General features: G+C 42.9%; 1 protein-coding gene across 4 annotated transcripts in view; it reads left to right on the top strand.

Moving 5' to 3' along the window:
* The window catches only part of LOC112256385 (ETS-related transcription factor Elf-1), an 83048-nt gene that overhangs the window by 13167 nt on the left and 50217 nt on the right, over positions 1 to 19664 (top strand). Inside the window, exon 1 of one of the 4 annotated variants that reach the window (XM_024429600.2) lies at positions 6897 to 7176. The exons of 1 other annotated variant lie outside the window; for it this stretch is intronic. The gene's annotated coding sequence lies outside the window, so the exon portion shown is untranslated. Of the gene's footprint in view, positions 1 to 6896; positions 7177 to 19664 lie in introns of those variants that run through there. 2 more of the 4 variants (XM_024429602.2, XM_042325593.1) reach the window with 2 other exon arrangements.

The following is a 19664-nucleotide window of genomic DNA, read 5'->3' as shown; positions in this document are numbered from 1 at the left end:
ATCTCATACTGAAAGCATAAGCTACAGATAGATAGCACTGCAGTGCATAAAATGTGGTGAGTATTTGACTCAAGAGAGAGAAAGACAATAGTTGAACAATTTTGAACAAATTAATTTCTTTTAAAAATTAAGGAGAAGCAAGTTGGAGAGAGCTAGCTATAGTTTTTGTATTTTTTACCACTTTCATTTTGAAAGCAAAATCAACTAGCTAGTTTAGCCTACTCAAACACCCGGCTCAAACAGAAAGGGATGCTATGTTAGCTAGCTGGCGATGAATATCCAACACTGGAACACTTCCAAGTCAAGGTAAGCTTTTCATTGAACTCATTTATTGCCACCGGGGCCCGCCAGTGTAACTGCTAAACTGCTTGCTGACTGTACTGCATGATTGTAGCGGGTTTACCTATGCGTTAGTTCTAGTAGCTATGTTGACTTTGACGTTAGCTAATATGGTGACAACGATGTAGGCTGTGTGTAGCGGTTATGATATGAAGGTTTGGCCTGGAAAGTTTTTTTCGCCTGGTCACTGTCACAGACAGCTGATGTGTTGTGCACTGAAGTCCACAAGGAAAGGGAAAAGGTGAGAGGAGGAGAGAGCGTAGATGCAAGAAGGAATTATAACTACAATAATCAAAGTGATCATGCTGTTTGTATGTGGCTGCTATGAAAGTGAACTGTATGTGCGTGTGATCAGTGGTCTATTCATTCCGCCGATTCTGTTGAAAAACTTTCTTAAACGGAAGAAAACGGAACAGATTAATGATTACACCCTAGATCAGATAGGTGCAGCCTAGAGTGTGCAAGGCAGTATTGAATGTGTCACTGTCTGTCACCTTGATTACTCAAATTTCTCTCAACCTGTGCAACTACATTGTAAACTTCCATCCATGAGCTAGGTTGTAGCAACCTCATGATGGGTATAGGGAAAAATGTTGTGTCATGTAGTAGCATAAACCTATCGATATTACATTGAGCTGGGTGAATGGAATATGAATGACAGTCAACCAATATGCTGTAGAAATAAGGCCATGCTCACAAAAAATTATAATTGTCCTCCCTCATCTTAAACAGCACTGACCACAGCAGCCTGTCGCCCTCTCTTTGCCTACAATGTCATTTGAATTGGTGCTTTGTGTTGGGATGTATGCTGGTCAGAGGAGTGCTAATATGTCTGTCATGAAAGCTTGACATGCAGAGTATTATCAGTGTGTGTCTGTGACCGTGTGTATGATGAGCTGCCTCCCAGGAGAGAGAATAAATTCGCCTCACTCAGCTGATCCACAGCGTCAACAAGTTAATGTGTAAAATGTAATGGCATCTGAAATAGAGAGCTTACAGCGTCTGTTAGCCAGTTAGCAGCTCATCACCGACACTGAGAAGCATTTACAGTATGTAGCCTGTCTGTCACCACATCATATAGGCTAATGTGGTGAATTCTAGAGTCACAGACTGTCCCTCCTTTGGGCCTGATATTTGAATGATTTAATATCAACACTCTACTATTGGGTATTCATTCAACAGTACGCTTTCAAAGACTGTGGGCATCATATACTCTGAATGTGAAACAAAAATGCTTAGTTCTCTTAACGGCAAAGCCCCTGTATATACGAGAAGAAACTTGAGTCCTTCCAGCTGTCAATCACTATGCCCTTGGTATACACTGAGTATACCAAACATTAGGAACCCCTTCCTAATATTGAGTTGCACCTCCCCTCAGAACAGGACTCTGTGGACTGTACAAGGTGTCAAAAGCATTCCACGGGGATGCTGGCCCATGTTGACTCCAATGCTTCCCACAGTTGTGTCAAGTTGGCTGGATGTCCTTTGGGTGGTGGACAGCTCTTGATACACACAGGAAGCTGTTGAGTACGAAAAATCCAACAGCATTGCAGGTCTTGACACATTCAAACTGGAGCTCCTGGCACCTACTACCCCGTTCAAAGGCACTTAAATATTTCAGTCAGTCAGTTCACGCTCTGAATGGCACACATACACAATCCATGTCTCAATTGTCTCAAGACTTAAAAATCCTTCTTCAACCTGTTCTCACCCCTTCATCTACACTGATTGAAGTGGGTTTAATAAGTGCCATCGATACGGGGATCATAGCTTTCACCTGGATTCGCCTGGTTAGTCATGGAAAGAGCAGGTGTTCTTAATTGTAGTATACTTCGTGTAGATTACATTAGACAAGCAGTTAAACATGAGAAAGTCAGTCAGTTAGCCTCAGTGGAGACAGCTCTAGTGTTTGTCCCGACTACAGGTAGTGGATTCTGTTGACAGAGGTGTGATGCGGACTGTCTGGAATGTTGGCCTTGCCATGTGTGTTTAATGTTTAATGTGATACCTTAACGGTAATCTGTCTGGTCCTTCCTGTAAAAATTCATTTAACTCCTTCCGCTCTGCTCTTATGTACTCCAAATATGCACAGCTATGAACAGAAGATGTATGTTTGTTGTCCACTTTATTTGTGTACGGCTGCAGTACCGCACAAAATAACATGTAAACATCGTCAGGAAGTCCCAGGACTTGTTACATGTTATCACATGAGCGGAATATTCTGATGTTGCAATAACCTGGATAAATAGAGCTCAATTCCCGTACTGGTCTATGAGAGAGTGAGTGACTCAGCTGTAGGCTATGTGGATTTAATGCATTACCATTCAGCTAAATGCCTACACCCCTCTCTTTGTTAGTTCTGTGTGGCTGCAGTCATTGCAATCATCCACAGTCACTGCTGTGAGTCAGAGTTGACCATTCCCAGTCCTGGTTGGTCACAGTGTGAGGATGTCCTTAGCAATGGCCAAAGCTGCATAATCTTTTTGACAATTTGTTATCTTCCAATTAGCTGAAGGTTGAAAGAGTTAGTGGATGAGAATTGATTGTCTCCTAAGGGTGATTGGCCTCAAACAAACTGTCTGGTGTTCGTATGAAAATATTCCAACAGCGCGTCACAGACTTTTGCTTTTTATCACCCATTGTTCGAGGCAAGTCTGCCCCAAGTAACATTAACAACTTTTTCTCATGGTCATTTACAAGTGTGTTGTGGTGTTTACAGCACTTGTACCTCTTTGTCCATGTCAGTTGGGCTCATTGGAATGCATCCCTGCCTGTTCCTCCTGCTCCACCTTAAGCGGTTTGTCCCGTGAGGGCTGCTATCTTGGCCCTGTTAGCCTTGGCTGAGGACTTTTCTTGGTTATGTCCCAAATGGCACCCTATTCCCTGTTTAGTGGACTACTTTTGACCAGGGCCCAAAGAGGACACACCCCTCCAACTCTGAGTCACTCATGGAACGGCCATCAGCTGACCTCCGAGCTGCACAAACAGCACTGCCTGTCCTTCACAAGGCTCCACATCTCAGGCCTTCAAGGTTAGGCTTATTTCCAGTCTTAAATCAGGACCTGAACTCAGATTTATACTCTTCATAGTACTGAGCTGAGATGAGAAGTACTGTGTTCTACTGGCCTTGGTACACATCCACCATAACTGCTGGAAAGGACTGGCCAATGTAAAAAAGAAAATGTCAGAGCCAGGGTGTACCACATATAGCTGTGTCGGCTGACGTTATTGGGTAGTGAGTGCCTATATGTGCAAGGCATTTGCCCATGTCTAGATAAGTTATGTCAGCTGATTAATGTTCAAGTGGACAAAACAAAGTTGAAAATGCACTAGACCTAGCTCTACGAAAACAGACTCAGTTTAATCTTTGACCCACATTATTGTGATTCAGGTCTTTATTTCTCTGCCTCTCTTTGAATTATTTTGCTTGAAAGGGAGGGAAACAACTTGAAACAAACAGATCTTCAGGCGAAGTGTTGCTGTGTCTGCTTTTTAACAGGACATGCTGCAGAAAATGTGGCCTTTTTGTGGCTATTCTCTGTTTTAGTTGGACTCTGATATGCAACAGCAGCAATATATGACTCTTAGCCATTTTTATTTTTTAGCCTACAAAGGAAAAATGTGTCTCTTTACTTAGTCAGCGAGGTCACATGGTTGCGTTCTGTTCACATAAAGGCTGCAGCTCTCTCTTACCCTCCACACTCTCCTTTTTGTGTCTTGGCTTGATTGCCGTTTCAGCTTACTTTTACCCCAATGAGCTCGTTTTGGATTTTTAAACTTTTTTTTCCATTTGTAGCTTTTCCCTCCCTATAGCCTTTTCTGTGCGTCACCTTTCCCCTGTGACCTTGCTGTATACATATGTTTCACGTCCTAGCCTTCATTATATGTTTGTGCTCGTTTAGCTACCGTGCTTAATATAAAATATGGCACACATATGACATTTCACAAGCTAATACCAAAACACACACCAAGAGGCTTGATATAGTGGCGTCCATATCTAGCTTAAATACTTTGTTTTTCTCCACGGCGAAAGTACAGCCAGACCCAAGATTCGGTGCAAGTAATATCGGCCTACAGCTGAACTGAGGAAAATAGCCACCAGAGACAGAGACAGAGTGACAGTCCTCTGACACGAAGAGATGGAATGGAATAGTTTCTGAGACCTATGTCTGCCGAGCTATCATCGTATTCCCTCTGCAGATGAAGGGGACTACAGTGGGGACTGCAATGGTGGATAATGTAGTCTTTGGCATGGGTGCTGGCAGAAAGTGGAAAAAAATGTGCATTAATGAGACTGCGGTAGAGAATAATGGAGTGCTGCTATCTGTGCCAACCATGAGCTCAGTGTCTATTGAACCAACCCTCTCATCTGTTTCTTTTCTCTCCTTTTAACATACATTTTTTGTCAGTGAAGTCAATTATCCCACCACCCATTACTAGTGTGTTGCTTTGTTTATGCAAATGACTTCAATTAACAGCCAATTAAAAAGTCAAGGTAATTGTCTACTATCTGAACTGGCATCTTTGTTGGGGGGAAGTTGGAGGGAATGGATTACTGGGACTTCTCACAGAAGTACTATAGATATCAATCCAAGCTGTAGTATCACACCCAGATACTACCAAGACTTAAGTTTGCTTGTACAAAAGTAACCTATATGTCGATTCATATTTGGTAAGACAATGCAACTTTCTCAATGAGAGACCTTAACCCCATGTTCTCTTAGTCTTTGATAGGACTGGGACTAACCTCAGGGAAAGCCACATTGCCATCAAAAAATCCTAATTGAAATACACCATCGGACACTATTCACAGAATAATGAAAATAATCAGCACATCCACACTATTTACTGCAAAATTATTAAAGCAACTTTCCACCAGGCTCCAGCCATGGTCCTGAGATCGATTAGTGTTGCCACAAAGATAATTGTTTATCTTCAGGGTTTAGATAATGATCTCTTGTTCATTTGTGTGTGGTGTGTGTTGGTGTGTTTGCATCTCTCACCATCTAACAACCCTGGGGTTTTTTAAACCTTGGAGTCACAGTCTTAATAGATGCGAGACCAGAGCACAATGCTCTCAGATTGGGGTTTGTTAAGCGGAGTGAAACAGGGGAACCCAAGAGCTGACTCAGACGAGGAGACTGGGATGAAGTAACCAAGGTATTTATTGAAACACAGGGGGGAGATGTAGTGCAGGTCAGGGGAAGCTCGGGCGGGTCGCTGGAAACCAGGTGCGGAGGCTGAGGTTGGAGCGAGAGGGGTTGAGACAGGGTAGTGTGGGGAATCCAGGACAGAGTAGCAGGATGACGAGACGTGGGACTGGAGACAGGGACCAGAGTCAGAGCGGGCAGAACTGTAGCGGAGAGAAAAACTGGCAAGGAAAACAGGCACAACAGGATCTGAATAGTAACAAATGGCTAGAAACGTAGACTGACTGAGCAGAGATTACGATCTGGCAGCATGGAAGTGGCAGGGCTGAGTATTTGTAGAGGTCTTGATTATGGAACAGGTTGCAGCTGGTGGGTATCTGCTCTGACTCCAGCGCACCTGTCTCTGCCCACACAATCACCCACACAGAGAGAGAGAGAGAGAGAGGGAGAGAGTTCTGCGGGAGTGGCGGCAGGTCAAGGAGACAGGGGTTAGTGAAAAAAAAACACAGAACAGAACTACTCAACTTCCTGTTTGTCAGTCTGATTGTTTCTGATAAAATAAAGATGCTTGTCAAGCTATCTCAAGGCCCATACATCAGAGCACAGCGCAGGATGAGTTGGGGCCTGGTGTGTGTGTGTGTCTGTATTTGTGTCTACACGAGTACGGTCACTCATATGCATTAGCATTATATCATCCAGGTGGGTACAAGGGGGGAGGAGGGGTCTATAGACCCACTTGTGCTGAGGCGTTAGCTAAGACCAGTGGCCTGCCTCTGATGTCTAATTGTGGTCAGGTGAGACTGCTTTGGTCTTTATAGCCCACTATTCTTGTACCTTCCAGTGAAGCCCCATAAAAAGTTGGTTTTATGGTGGCCTCTATTGCCACAAGAGCTACTCCCCTGGATTTACCTCTTACTGTCTCATTTGCTCTGCCTTAATGACCTCAAAACTCATTTCTAACTCTGCTTTGAAAGCTTAAGGATGAAAACGAGCTTGTATTCTTCTCTGACCCATATTTTTACATTCAAGTGTGTCCCATGTCTTGTGTATGCCTTGAACCATTTTCCTTACAGACCAAGACAAGACTGCTTTATAGTGATTGGTCAAAGTCCAAGTGTCCTCAAACGAATGCATACCAGACCAATGGTAAACTAAACTATGCATTTACAGCACCCTTCTTCCACCCCAGCACTCCTCCGCAGGAAAAACTTTGCTCAAGGTGTGGCTTACTGGTTGGTCCGTCCTCGCTCTCCCCTCCCCCACATCCATCCCTCAGCCAATCCCCAACACCTGCCGTGACTCACCTGAAAGGATTTGCATACAGAGCCCACTCTGACTTGCGATTGGCCAGGTGCAGCCACTCTGCGTGAAGGCTCACCCACCAATGGATGTCGAGCTACATGACTCACAGGGAGAGCCAAGGCAAGTTGCTTCACTACACTTCTCCTTTTTGAAATTTCAAACAGCAGCCATTGCCTCGCTTTTTCAGGTAGAGGGCAGGTCAGCGTTCCACACGTTCTGTACAGCACTGTGTCCCTCTGCTCTCTGGAGGCACTTCCTAACTTGGATTATTTTTCTAAATTGCAGTGGTATCACTTTTTCCCCTTCAGTTTTTTAAAGTCACTTAGATCTGTCATGTGTTCTACTGTTAACATGGAGTTCGACACCCAAGCCCCTTGTCTCTGAGGTTAGTGACTGAGCTGTTTCTTTGAATTTCTGATGCTATTTTGCTTCTTTATGGGTGAATAGGTGGTTCAAACCAATTAGAGTTGTTTATATGGGTTATGTGTTTACCATATGTGTTCCTCATTTGGTTTTCTACATTGCAAATGTGTCACAAGAAAATTAAAAGTAAGATGGCAAGTCAATGGCAAGAAAATGTCATGTTGATACAATTCAATGCTCAGCTTTTGTGGCATGTTTTGTGTGTTTTCATACATGACACATTTCATAACACACTTTCTTAAAGATACCAACCAAGACATGTACCCATTGCTGTCAGTGACAATTTTGTTTTGGGCAGCACTAAAACTTTATCAAACACCTTTCATAAAAATCATTTATAACACTATTACAACGTACTTTATACCCTTTCATCCTTTTCCAGTAAAAGTGTAGACCGACATTGAGCTCAGACTTAAAAGACGTCTTTCAGATGTTAAAGGGTGGATAGCCAGAATAGATTCTGACCCTATGCTTGCTTACAGCTGCACTGGGGTCGGACAGGATCCTGTTTAGATTAAGACACAGTGGCGCCAGATATGGCTCAGAAAACGTACCTCAATCCAATGATGAGAAATGTATTGTACTCTGAATTGTCCCATTATCCCAACTGTTATACCGAGAAGATTGAACGAGTCGTCCGACCCCAGCCTGTCCGACCCCAGTGCAGTTGTAAGCGAGCGTAGGGTTGGAATCTATTCTGGCTAAAGGGTGGATTGCGTGATGCTCAATGTTCTTGACACACCTTAGATACAATATGCTTGTTGAGGTATGCCAAGTAGATTCAAGCAATGTTTTTACAAATGTATGCTTTGATTCTATCGAGGTTTAATTGCAAATAAAAGATATATTGTTTGTGAGAATGATCATTTGTATGTTCGATGTCACGTCTTCGAGTCATTGCCATATATGGCGCGCTTTAGCTAGGGAGTGAAGCATGTTTTGCAAGCCCCCCCCCCGACCAAGCCCACATGAGAGTTTACAGTTGGTCATGGTGTAGAAAAACTTGTAATTATCTTTCATGGCAACTCTGAGTAGACCTTAGGCCATTATTCTGAAAAGGTTATGCATTCTTCTCACCGACTTTGCTTTGGTCTAGCTCTAGCCTACCACTAGAATATTTTCTTTTAAAAAGTAATTCATTGCTATAGTATCTAGATTCTAGAAGGTGCTCCTCCCCACTCCCTGCTGTTTGATTTCAGGCTTGCATATCAGGACTTAATCAGGCCACTGGAGCCCTGCACGAATGTTGCTCATTCTGTAAGGCAGATGAGGATCAGCAGGTACTCAATGCAACTCACGGGGGATGACAAAAAAGCTGGTGTTGTACCACCATTATCTTCTATGCAGTTGTGGTAGGTTTCTGTTGCTAAAAATTGCAGCAGAGATAAAAGCCTGCTTCCTGTTTCACCAGAAACATGCTCTGCACTGACAAACTGCTCATGAGCTTCAGAAATGGTCCAAACAACACATTGTGCACACGCCACTGAGCAAACATGGGACTGTTTAAACAACATTCATACATGCAAACGGAGCCTTTATTGAAGTTGGCAGTTGGAAATGTCTCTGTGACACACTAATAATAAAGTGCCCCATATATTTTGTTGTATGGATCCAACAGACCTCGAAAGACCCAAAATAAAGCAGTTTAACTTAATGTTGGCTCAATAATCTTCTTCCATATCATTTGTGAAGTTTATATTCTACCTTGTAGATCTGATGTTACCAAATCAGCCCTCTGTGATTGTTGTCCTGATTCATGCAGGCTATGCCAGGCTGATGATCATGGCAACGAGACAAAACCAGGCTGCCCCCTTACCCCTCTCTATATCTCGCTCATGAAAAGTCCTAGTTATGAGGTCACTGTTTTGGTCTAGGTCATCAGGGTCTACACCTGGAAAATGTTAGATTTAATCCCATGAGTCAATAACCCAGTTGGAACATTGGTGAATAGCTCAGTTGTGCCCCGTACCAATCCCGAATTTGCATCTGACCCAAATCTTGCCTCGTGCTCACCCTGGCCTCTTGATTTGGCTTGTAAATGAGGCACAGTACCTGAGGTTTGGCCATGACATGAGACAAACACACAACACACCAGAGCAGCCCATTGTTGGCTTATTGAGGGACTGTAGAGAGTTTCTGTCACGAGGGAGGGAGAGTCAGAGAGATAAAGAGAGGGAGGAAAGGAGGGAGGGAAGCAGTAGTGTCAGGTTGGCTCCTCACACAATACAGAGTCAACAAGTCTTAGCCTGTAATTAGGTCATTAGGCCTGGCCGAGGAGGAGGAGGAGGGGTGGATTTAATCAGACCAGGCTTGGCATGCCTGCATATGGAACAATCGAGGGTTGGGTTTGTTCTGGTTCACATTTTCTCCTTTCACAATCCAGCCTGTGGCTGGCTTTGAATGACCCAAGGGCAGCAGTTTGTTTGAGCTGTATTGCGGTTGATGGGTAAATAAGCACACTCTGTGTCATGCTGTTGGCTTGTCATCAGTGTTGTTATGACACATTAACAATTTTCTTTCTCACATAGTCTATAGGGGATCTCTGGTAACGGGGATGACATGATCTCAGGTGATGGGGATGACATGACATGGTCTCAGGTAATGGGTGTGACAGGAACCGGTTTGGGTTGGCAATTCTAGGTTAGGTTATGGTCCCTTTCCTCGATGTCCTGTGTGGCTCAGTTGGTAAGAGCATGGCGCTTGCAATGCCAGAGTTGTAGATTCGATTACCATGGGGGACCAGTATGAAAATATATGCGCTCACTACCAATGTTCCCTGTAAACTGCACACAGCTCCCCTCAGACTGCCACACAGAAGAAATATGAGCCTGCACAAATAAGAACAAAAATGTAACTTTACTCAACTTTCTACAATTTTAGTTAACACTATCAACGTTTCGCTCTACTGTGGGAATTGTGATCGAATCAATGCAATATTAGCCACTTTCGATGTAATAGACATAAACAAAACGAACTATGCAAGATTTAGTATGCAAAACTAACTGTGCAAGAGATTTTCTTGTAGGCAGAGCTTGTTGGAGTAGGATTGTATTGCATTGACAGGCACGACTCAGGCCAGTACTCTACACAGACCAGTGCGCCATAATGAATCAGAGCTGCAGTAGGCCTATATGCAAATAGCCATTCCCATATATGGATCTGTGCCATTCACTATGAACTGGACTGTGTTTAGGATAAAGTATGAGCGGTTTCAAGTTTGGAGATCAAAGTGAGAGCTGCATGTAGTGCACATTTGTTCATATTATTTGCTAGTTAGTGAGTTATTTACCCAGTTATAGCCAATTTCTAGTCAACAATGGGGGAGTGATTGCTTCCAACAAGAGCACAAAATGTATGCATTTCTAGCCATCTTTGAAAAGCGAGTCAAGTAAAGAGCTTTTTTGTCTTTAAAGGGGAAGTGTTGTATTTTGAGGCGGTATTGAATAAGCTAAGTAGCCAATAGCCAATTTGTCTGATTCGCTGTAATAATTGTATGGGAATAATAATTCATTTCATTTTGTAAAGTGGTTTCTTGCATCAAACACAACATTTTCAGTCACCTCCTTGTCTGAAGGACAAGTGGATAAACAGGTTAATGTGTTTTTTTCTTCTTTAAAACTAATGGAACGTAGGCATTGATGAACACCACACATTGGCTGCTACTGTAGGCTGAATGATGAACATCTATGTCCATCTTAAAATGTTATGGGATGCGTTTTTCTCCATTGTTTTTGATGGTAGGCCACTCTTGGTAGGCTTACATTATGATCAAATAGCCACAGTAGCCTTCTGTGGGTACAGCCTCAGTGTTCACAGTAAACACGTGCCGGAACTGGCACAGAATTTTCACAACGTTCAAGTTTGCACTCAGCAGACCTGACATTTGCTTAGTGCCGGAAAAAAAAGGGAACATTGCTCACTACTTTAAGATGCTCTGGAAAAGAGTGTCTACTAATTGACTAAAATGTAAATGTTTAGGGGTTTAGCGGCTTCACACACACATCTAAGGGCCTTAATGATGGGAAGATGGGCTGAAACAGGTCAAAATGTGCTTGAGGTTATCTGAACTCTACACCTCTGGTTTGAAACTCCCCCCAACCCCTCCTTTATTGTGGGGGATGCTGCAGGCTCTAGCTAGCCGGATGAACAGGATGAAGACCCATACATGGACCCATTCAGTATCAATAGCCTTCAGCAATATATCATGTTGATGGTAAAAGTGGGTGCTGTGTGAAATCCATAGTTTAAAAAAAAACAATATATATATCATTTTATGTGACATCGGAGCTCACGCTAGTCACCCTCAATTCCATCGTAAATCGTGGAACTGAGTTGAGTCGTCTAACAGTAACTGTGCGTTTCTGACTGTTCATGCTAAAAGTGCATGGTGGACATTGGCCACATTTGAAAGAGTTAGTACCCTGTGTTTCTTGCGTTGCATTGCCTGGCTGAGGGACCTTTGTGTTGACCCAGGGGTGGATTTGCATCACGTTTCCATACTCGTCTCTCCATTTCCATTGAGCAACCCGCAGCTCTCCCAATGTCGCAACTGTTTGACACACACACAAACAAGCTGAGACTGGCAGGCCATTGTTCTGAGGTACGGGGGAACCAGAGCTGTGAGCTGGGTGAATTTCATTACAGTGACTGATGATGCTGATGTGATCTTGTTCGGCCACTGCTCTATGTGAGCTATCTATAATACAGAGCTATATACAGGTGACTGCCAAAATAATGGAAACACTTGAGTAAATGAGGGATACAAAGTATATTGGAAGCACGTGTTTCCACACAGGTGTGATTCCTGAGTTAATTAAGCAATTAACACTACATCATGGTTAGGGTAAAAAATGCTGGGCAGGCCATTATTGTGGCTACCCTGACTATGCCCCCATAGAATGACAATGGCCCCATCCACAGGGCACGAGTGGTCGCTGAATGGTTTTGATGAGCATGAAAACGATGTTACCATATGACCGTCACAGTCATCAGACTCAACTCAATTGAACACTTATGGGAGATTCTGGACTGGCCCCTGAGACAGTGTTTTCCTCCACCATCAACAAAACACCAAATGATGGAATTTCTTGTGGAAGAATGGTATCGAATACCTCCAATAGAGTTCCAGGCACTTGTAGAATCCATGCCAAAGTGCATTGAAGCTGTTCTGGTTCGTGGGGACCCAATACCCTGTTAATACGCTTTATACTGGTGTTTCCTTTATTCTGTCACTAATCAGTTCCATCTGTCAGCTTGAGGTGACAAATTATTTAAAAATACACAGGCCATGTCAGTATTTTCAAGTCACTGTTAATATCGGCATGATTATCATCCCTAGTTCAAATGCCTTACAAAGAATCATGAGACGTTAAGGGATGCAAGATAGTCAGTCTCACAGGCTTGTTTGGTTTGTAAACCAGGGTGATCAAGACCACATCTGACTCATGTTTGGGGAACACTCTGAGCGGCACGCTCCCATCTACCTCCCTACCAAATCTCTTTTTCCTCTGCCTCGTGGGATCTTTAGCCAGCTCTATTACCTCCCCCCATAACCAAATGCCCACCAGAGCCCTCTCTATCTCTCCCTACCTACCTCCCTCCCTCTCTCTCTCTCCTTCCCTCCTACACTAGCCCTGAGGAATGGGCGGGTGCACTCGATTCCCACCACTATGCCCCCAGCCAGCCCGTTATGGTAATTTAAAAAAGTGTGGTTTGTGTGGAAGATGAAGTCACACCTTCCTATTAATAACGTTCTCGGTTAATGCAACATCAGGCCTGTTAGCTGAGGAGGTGGAATCTTTACAGCTCTGGGAATAGGGTTGGCAGTGTCAACAGGGTGCCTTGGGTTATTGGTGCCATAGCAAGGCTATTTACTGAAATACAATGGAAATTCAACAGAATCCATCATCTTGAAAATTAGGATCCTTTCTTAGTAAGGACAACAAATATGCTCAGGCTTCTCAAGTAAGTCAGCACTGCAGGAGTATGTTGCACGTCTTTAAAGATAAATGTTATTGTAATTTCCCATTAAAACCATCAATGGTTCAGTAGCGCCTCTTGTTAAATGTCTGTGTCTATCATGGAAACATCACGTATGTGGGCGGCAAGAGAAATGTAGAGTTTTTTTTCCCTGAAATGTATTCATTTCAGCAATGATGGCTTCTTCATTCAGATGAAACAGTGCTACTTGCAACTTTTCTTGTTTAGTGAAGAGATGGTAGGTGGAGTAGCAACGTTTCCACCAACTTCAACTGACATCTCAGAAGAGCACAGTATAATTATGTGGCCTCTGCACATGCATCTACGGCATCATGTTTTTCTTTCCAGCTGCAATGGTCCAGACCCACCCTTAATGAGGTAACATGCCTTAAAAAGACATTACAGTGCTTCGACTGCGGGACACATCAAGCCTAATACTACAGATGTCGGATCTTAATTTGACCAGTGTTGTCGTGGCATAAAGAATCCTGCAGCAACAGGACAAAAGTAGGCCTCACGAAAAGTATAACACACTGTTAATATAGCAGTATGTTAGCGCAGATTTTCAGTGAATTTATGTAAATCATGAAGCTCATTTGGACTTCCTGCAGCGCAGGAAAACTCTCAGCATAGTTGCTGAGAGGACACCTGGATACAAATGACCACCAACCAGTAATTTGAATCCAACTCTAACTTCTACTTCTTCTCCTTATAGAGTATCGCTCACAGCTGGCTTAATACAATCTGTTACACTGCCGTCTTCAATAGCATCTGGGCCTGCAATGCAGCGCCATGTAATACAATCAGCCATTCTGACGCTGGGAGATAAGGATTTTTCTTTACGGTTTTCGGATCCTTGGCTCCCAGACGGCCCAGTTGCACTGTTGTCTGTGGTTGGACGGGAGTGAAGTGGGCCTCTGCAGTCAGTGGTGTGGAAAACTGTGCCCTGCCTTTTATGCCTTTCATGACTCCAGGAACACAGACTACTCCTGTGTCTGCTATGCTCTGAGTCCTCACCCAGACACATGCATGTGCCCACAGTTACAAAGACTATCTCAGAACCTCTGTTCAAATGCCAAAGCCTTGTTCGTCATTAAAACTGTCCATACCTTCCATGACTCCGGTACAGAGACGGATCTTGTCTGCTAGGCTTCTGACTCAGACATATGCAATAGCCCACAATTACAGAGACAAGATCAGAACCTTAATCAAAATGCCTTGCTCAATGCTTTAGAAGACAAGCTCAGAACCTCAGAAGCTGAGAATAATAATGTCACAGTTGTGAATAGAGCCAAGGCCAGTGGGGAGGACATGAGAACAGTGTGAGGTATGAAGGGCAAAACCAGATACAGGATGGCTGCTTGGACTGATGTTGTGAGAAAGTGGCTTCACATGTGTTAGACAACAACCATGGTGCCATCATGAAATTATAAATATTCTGCATGCGGATTGGTCTGTATTGTGCCGTTTTGTAGCTAATATTGGCTTGGGTTCTAAAAGGTTGCAGCCAAGGATGGAGATAGTTCTGTAGAATGTAAAATATGTTGATTATTATGTACTCACAATTCACTTAATTAATGGAGGAAGTTTCACGGTACCCCAAATTGCCACAGAAAACATGTCTAAAAATAATCTGATGCCATAAGAAGCCAGCTCTTATTTCTGAGCTAGAATATCTCCTAAAATGATCCACGCTGCCCTGGCCATATCGAAGTTCAATGTTAATGCAGTCACAAAATGGCATCACAGAGCCTGGTTGAGAATGGCTACCAGTGGATGAGTGTGAGTTGCCAGCCATTAAGCTTTCCCAAAGCAGCCTCTCTAATACAGTAATGTAGCGGAGATCAGCTATGATCAATACAGACTGAGCTGAGATGAGAGTGGGGATGACAGGGAATGCTGTCTGTGGCTTGGGGCATGATGTACTACAGTACCCATAATGCCTGTCTCCTTACCAATACATGGCTTATATGTATCCAGGACAGGTTAGTACATACAGTTGAAGTCGGAAGTTTACATACACTTTGGTTGGAGTCATTTAAACTTGTTTTTCAATCACTCCACACATTTCTTGTAAACAAACTATAGTTTTGGCAAGTCGGTTAGGACATCTACTTTGTGCATGACACAAGTCATATTTCCAACAATTGTTTACAGACCGATTATTTCACTTATAATTCACTGTATCACAATTCCAGTGGGTCAGAAGCTTACATACACTAAGGTAACTGTGCCTTTAAACAGCTTGGAAAATTCCAGAAAATTATGTCATGGCTTTAGAAGCTTCTGATGGGGTAATTGACATAATTTGAGTCAATTGGAGGTGTACTTGTGGATGTATTTCAAGGCCTACCTTCAAATCCAGTGCCTCTTTGCTTGACATCATGGGGAAATCAAAATACAGTGCCTTGCGAAAGTATTCGGCCCCCTTGAACTTTGCGACCTTTTGCCACATTTCAGGCTTCAAACATAAAGATATAAAACTGTATTTTTTTGTGAAGAATCAACAACAAGTGGGACACAATCATGAAGTGGAATGACATTTATTGGATATTTCAAACTTTTTTAACAAATCAAAAACTGAAAAATTGGGCGTGCAAAATTATTCAGCCCCTTTACTTTCAGTGCAGCAAACTCTCTCCAGAAGTTCAGTGAGGATCTCTGAATGATCCAATGTTGACCTAAATGACTAATGATGATAAATACAATCCACCTGTGTGTAATCAAGTCTCCGTATAAATGCACCTGCACTGTGATAGTCTCAGAGGTCCGTTAAAAGCGCAGAGAGCATCATGAAGAACAAGGAACACACCAGGCAGGTCCGAGATACTGTTGTGAAGAAGTTTAAAGCCGGATTTGGATACAAAAAGATTTCCCAAGCTTTAAACATCCCAAGGAGCACTGTGCAAGCGATAATATTGAAATGGAAGGAGTATCAGACCACTGCAAATCTACCAAGACCTGGCCGTCCCTCTAAACTTTCAGCTCATACAAGGAGAAGACTGATCAGAGATGCAGCCAAGAGGCCCACGATCACTCTGGATGAACTGCAGAGATCTACAGCTGAGGTGGGAGACTCTGTCCATAGGACAATAATCAGTCGTATATTGCACAAATCTGGCCTTTATGGAAGAGTGGCAAGAAGAAAGCCATTTCTTAAAGATATCCATAAAAAGTGTCTTTTAAAGTTTGCCACAAGCCACCTGGGAGACACACCAAACATGTGGAAGAAGGTGCTCTGGTCAGATGAAACCAAAATTGAACTTTTTGGCAACAATGCAAAACGTTATGTTTGGCGTAGAAGCAACACAGCTCATCACCCTGACCACACCATCCCCACTGTCAAACATGGTGGTGGCAGCATCATGGTTTGGGCCTGCTTTTCTTCAGCAGGGACAGGGAAGATGGTTAAAATTGATGGGAAGATGGATGGAGCCAAATACAGGACCATTCTGGAAGAAAACCTGATGGAGTCTGCAAAAGACCTGAGACTGGGACGGAGATTTGTCTTCCAACAAGACAATGATCCAAAACATAAAGCAAAATCTACAATGGAATGGTTCAAAAATAAACATATCCAGGTGTTAGAATGGCCAAGTCAAAGTCCAGACCTGAATCCAATCGAGAATCTGTGGAAAGAACTGAAAACTGCTGTTCACAAATGCTCTCCATCCAACCTCACTGAGCTCGAGCTGTTTTGCAAGGAGGAATGGGAAAAAGAATTCAGTCTCTCGATGTGCAAAACTGATAGAGACATACCCCAAGCGACTTACAGCTGTAATCGCAGCAAAAGGTGGCGCTAGAAAGGATTAACTTAAGGGGGCTGAATAATTTTGCACGCCCAATTTTTCAGTTTTTGATTTGTTAAAAAAGTTTGAAATATCCAATAAATGTCGTTCCACTTCATGATTGTGTCCCACTTGTTGTTGATTCTTCACAAAAAAATACAGTTTTATATCTTTATGTTTGAAGCCTGAAATGTGGCCAAAGGTCACAAAGTTCAATGGGGCCGAATACTTTCGCAAGGCACTGTATCCACAGTAAAACGAGTCCTATATCGACATAACCTGAAAGGCCGCTCAGCAAGGAAGAAGCCACTGATCCAAACCAGCCATAAAAAAGCCAGACTACAGTTTGCAACTTCACATGGGGACAAAGATCATACTTTCTGGAGAAATGTCTCTAGTCTGAAATGTTTGGCCATAATGACCATCATTATGTTTGGAGGACAAAGGGGAAGGCTTTGAAGCTGAAGAACACCATCCCAACTGTGAGTCACGGGGGTGGCAGCATCATGTTGTGGTGGTGCTTTGCTGCAGGAGGGACTGGTGCACTTCACAGAATAGAAGGCATCATGAGAAAGGAAAATTATGTGGATATATTGTAGCAACATCTCAAGACATCAGTCATCATAAGTCATGTTAAAGCTTGGTCGCAAATGGGTCTTCCAAATGGACAATGACTCCAAGCATACTTCCAAAGTTGTGGCAAAATGGCTTAAGGACAACAAAGTCAAGATTTTGGAGTGGCCATCACAAAGCCCTGACCTTAATCCTGTAGAAGATTGTTGTGGGCAGAACTGAAAAAGCGTGTGAGAGCAAAGAGGCCTACAATCCTGACTCAGTTACACCAGCTCTGTCAAGAGTAATGGGCCAAAATGCATCCAACTTATTGTGGGAAGCTTGTGGAAGGCTACCCGAAACGTCTGACCCAAGTTAAACAATTTAAAGGCAATGCTCCCAAATACTAATTGAGTGTATGTGTACTTCTGACCCACTGGGAATGTGATGAAAGAAATAATAGCTGAAATAAATAATTCTCTCTACTATTATTCTGACATTTCACATTCCTTAATTTAGGTTATTTAAGATTTTTTAATTGTTTGTATTTCAAAATGGGTTGTGTTACACTTAGATGCTCTGGGAAAGTTAAATCAGTCCAGTTTTTGAACATTATTCCGATATGATGCTTTCCCTTGGCAAATTGCCAATCAACTTCGACTCGAGTGGAAATTTAAAGAGTCTTTGTCCCCTCTAACTCATGTTTACCTTAATCACTACCTACTCTCTCAAGTGCTGCTCATTAGTTCTATTCCATTGACTCAAAACAGTAATTCTATATTTTTTTCCTTCAACTTGTTAAATTGAGTGTTTGAGCTTCCATCACTGTGAAGGATGGCAACATTTACATCATTATCCTCCTCGTAGAAAGATTACGTTTAGAAATGCATGCCAGTAAGTAAATGAGTTACTCACGGAGAGTAGCTCTTTGAGGGTTGTGTGATTGAAATACTCGTTCACGGCTCTGGGAGTGTGTGTTTGAATATACATGTATATTCTCTCTCTCTCACTCACTCACTCACTCACTCACTCACTCACTCACTCACTCACTCACTCACTCACTCACTCACTCACTCACTCACTCACTCACTCACTCACTCACCACCACCACTCACCACCACTCACTCACTCACTCACTCACTCACTCACTCACTCACTCACTCACTCACTCTTTCTCTGTCTCTTTGTTCCTAAGCAACACTCCTTGTTTACCTATGCATTTTAAAAAATGTATTATTGTGATTCTCATCAGGAGAAGTCACAGGCCCCCAAGAGATTTTTGTCTATTCCCTTCATTCAAAGTAGCCTCCGTGTCAAGGCTATCATGTTTCTTAGAAATTACGGGATGGTACTTTAAAATGACACGATACTCAAACACCTTTTTGGCAATGTTGTGTGCGCACAGTGTCATATAGGTTTCCCACCTAGAATCATACACACTGATCACTCAGCGGTAAAGTAGGCCGACTGCATTAATTTCACCTCCTATGGTTGAACAACAACACATCGCTATTCTGCCCCTCTTATAGAACAATGCATGTTTGTCTCTCTGGCCATGCGGTTTATTGTCCTCATCTCCTGCATCAATGATGCACCTTCCCCTCTGCTATCATAAACAAATGGCCTGCTTAATAAAGCCCGGCCGGTGCTGCTCCACAAATATTGACCTGTACCGGCTTGGCTCCCTCTCTCCTACCTGCACCCAGCCTCACACCATACAATACCATGCAGGGAAACCACATGACAAAACGTAATCACTAGAACATGAAGAGCTACAGCAATTTGATGGATGTTGATTTTAGTAATTATATTCTATGATTCTGAACACAATTGGTCCCAAGCTTGTCCCTCGCCCCTACCAACTCACTTGGAGGGCCCTCCATTGTTATGTGTTGCTTATGAAGCCCAGAGGGTGATTTCCAGACTTCCAGTGGCAAGGGGATCAATAAACCCATCAACTTTGGGACACATTCATGACTTGAATGATGCAATTTATGTTCCACTTTTAAAAAACAAAAAACAACAACAAATTAACAAATCCCCCTGTCATTTTACATGATATAAACCTCAGTAACAGTTCATTTGGGAGATATTTCGTTTATTTTATGTGGCAAGTTTCAAAATCAGAGAA

This window comes from Oncorhynchus tshawytscha, linkage group LG08 (assembly GCF_018296145.1).
Source record: "Oncorhynchus tshawytscha isolate Ot180627B linkage group LG08, Otsh_v2.0, whole genome shotgun sequence".
NCBI lineage: Eukaryota > Metazoa > Chordata > Actinopteri > Salmoniformes > Salmonidae > Oncorhynchus > Oncorhynchus tshawytscha.
Note: the sequence above shows the minus strand (reverse complement) of the source record. Positions and strands in the feature narration are given on the sequence as shown.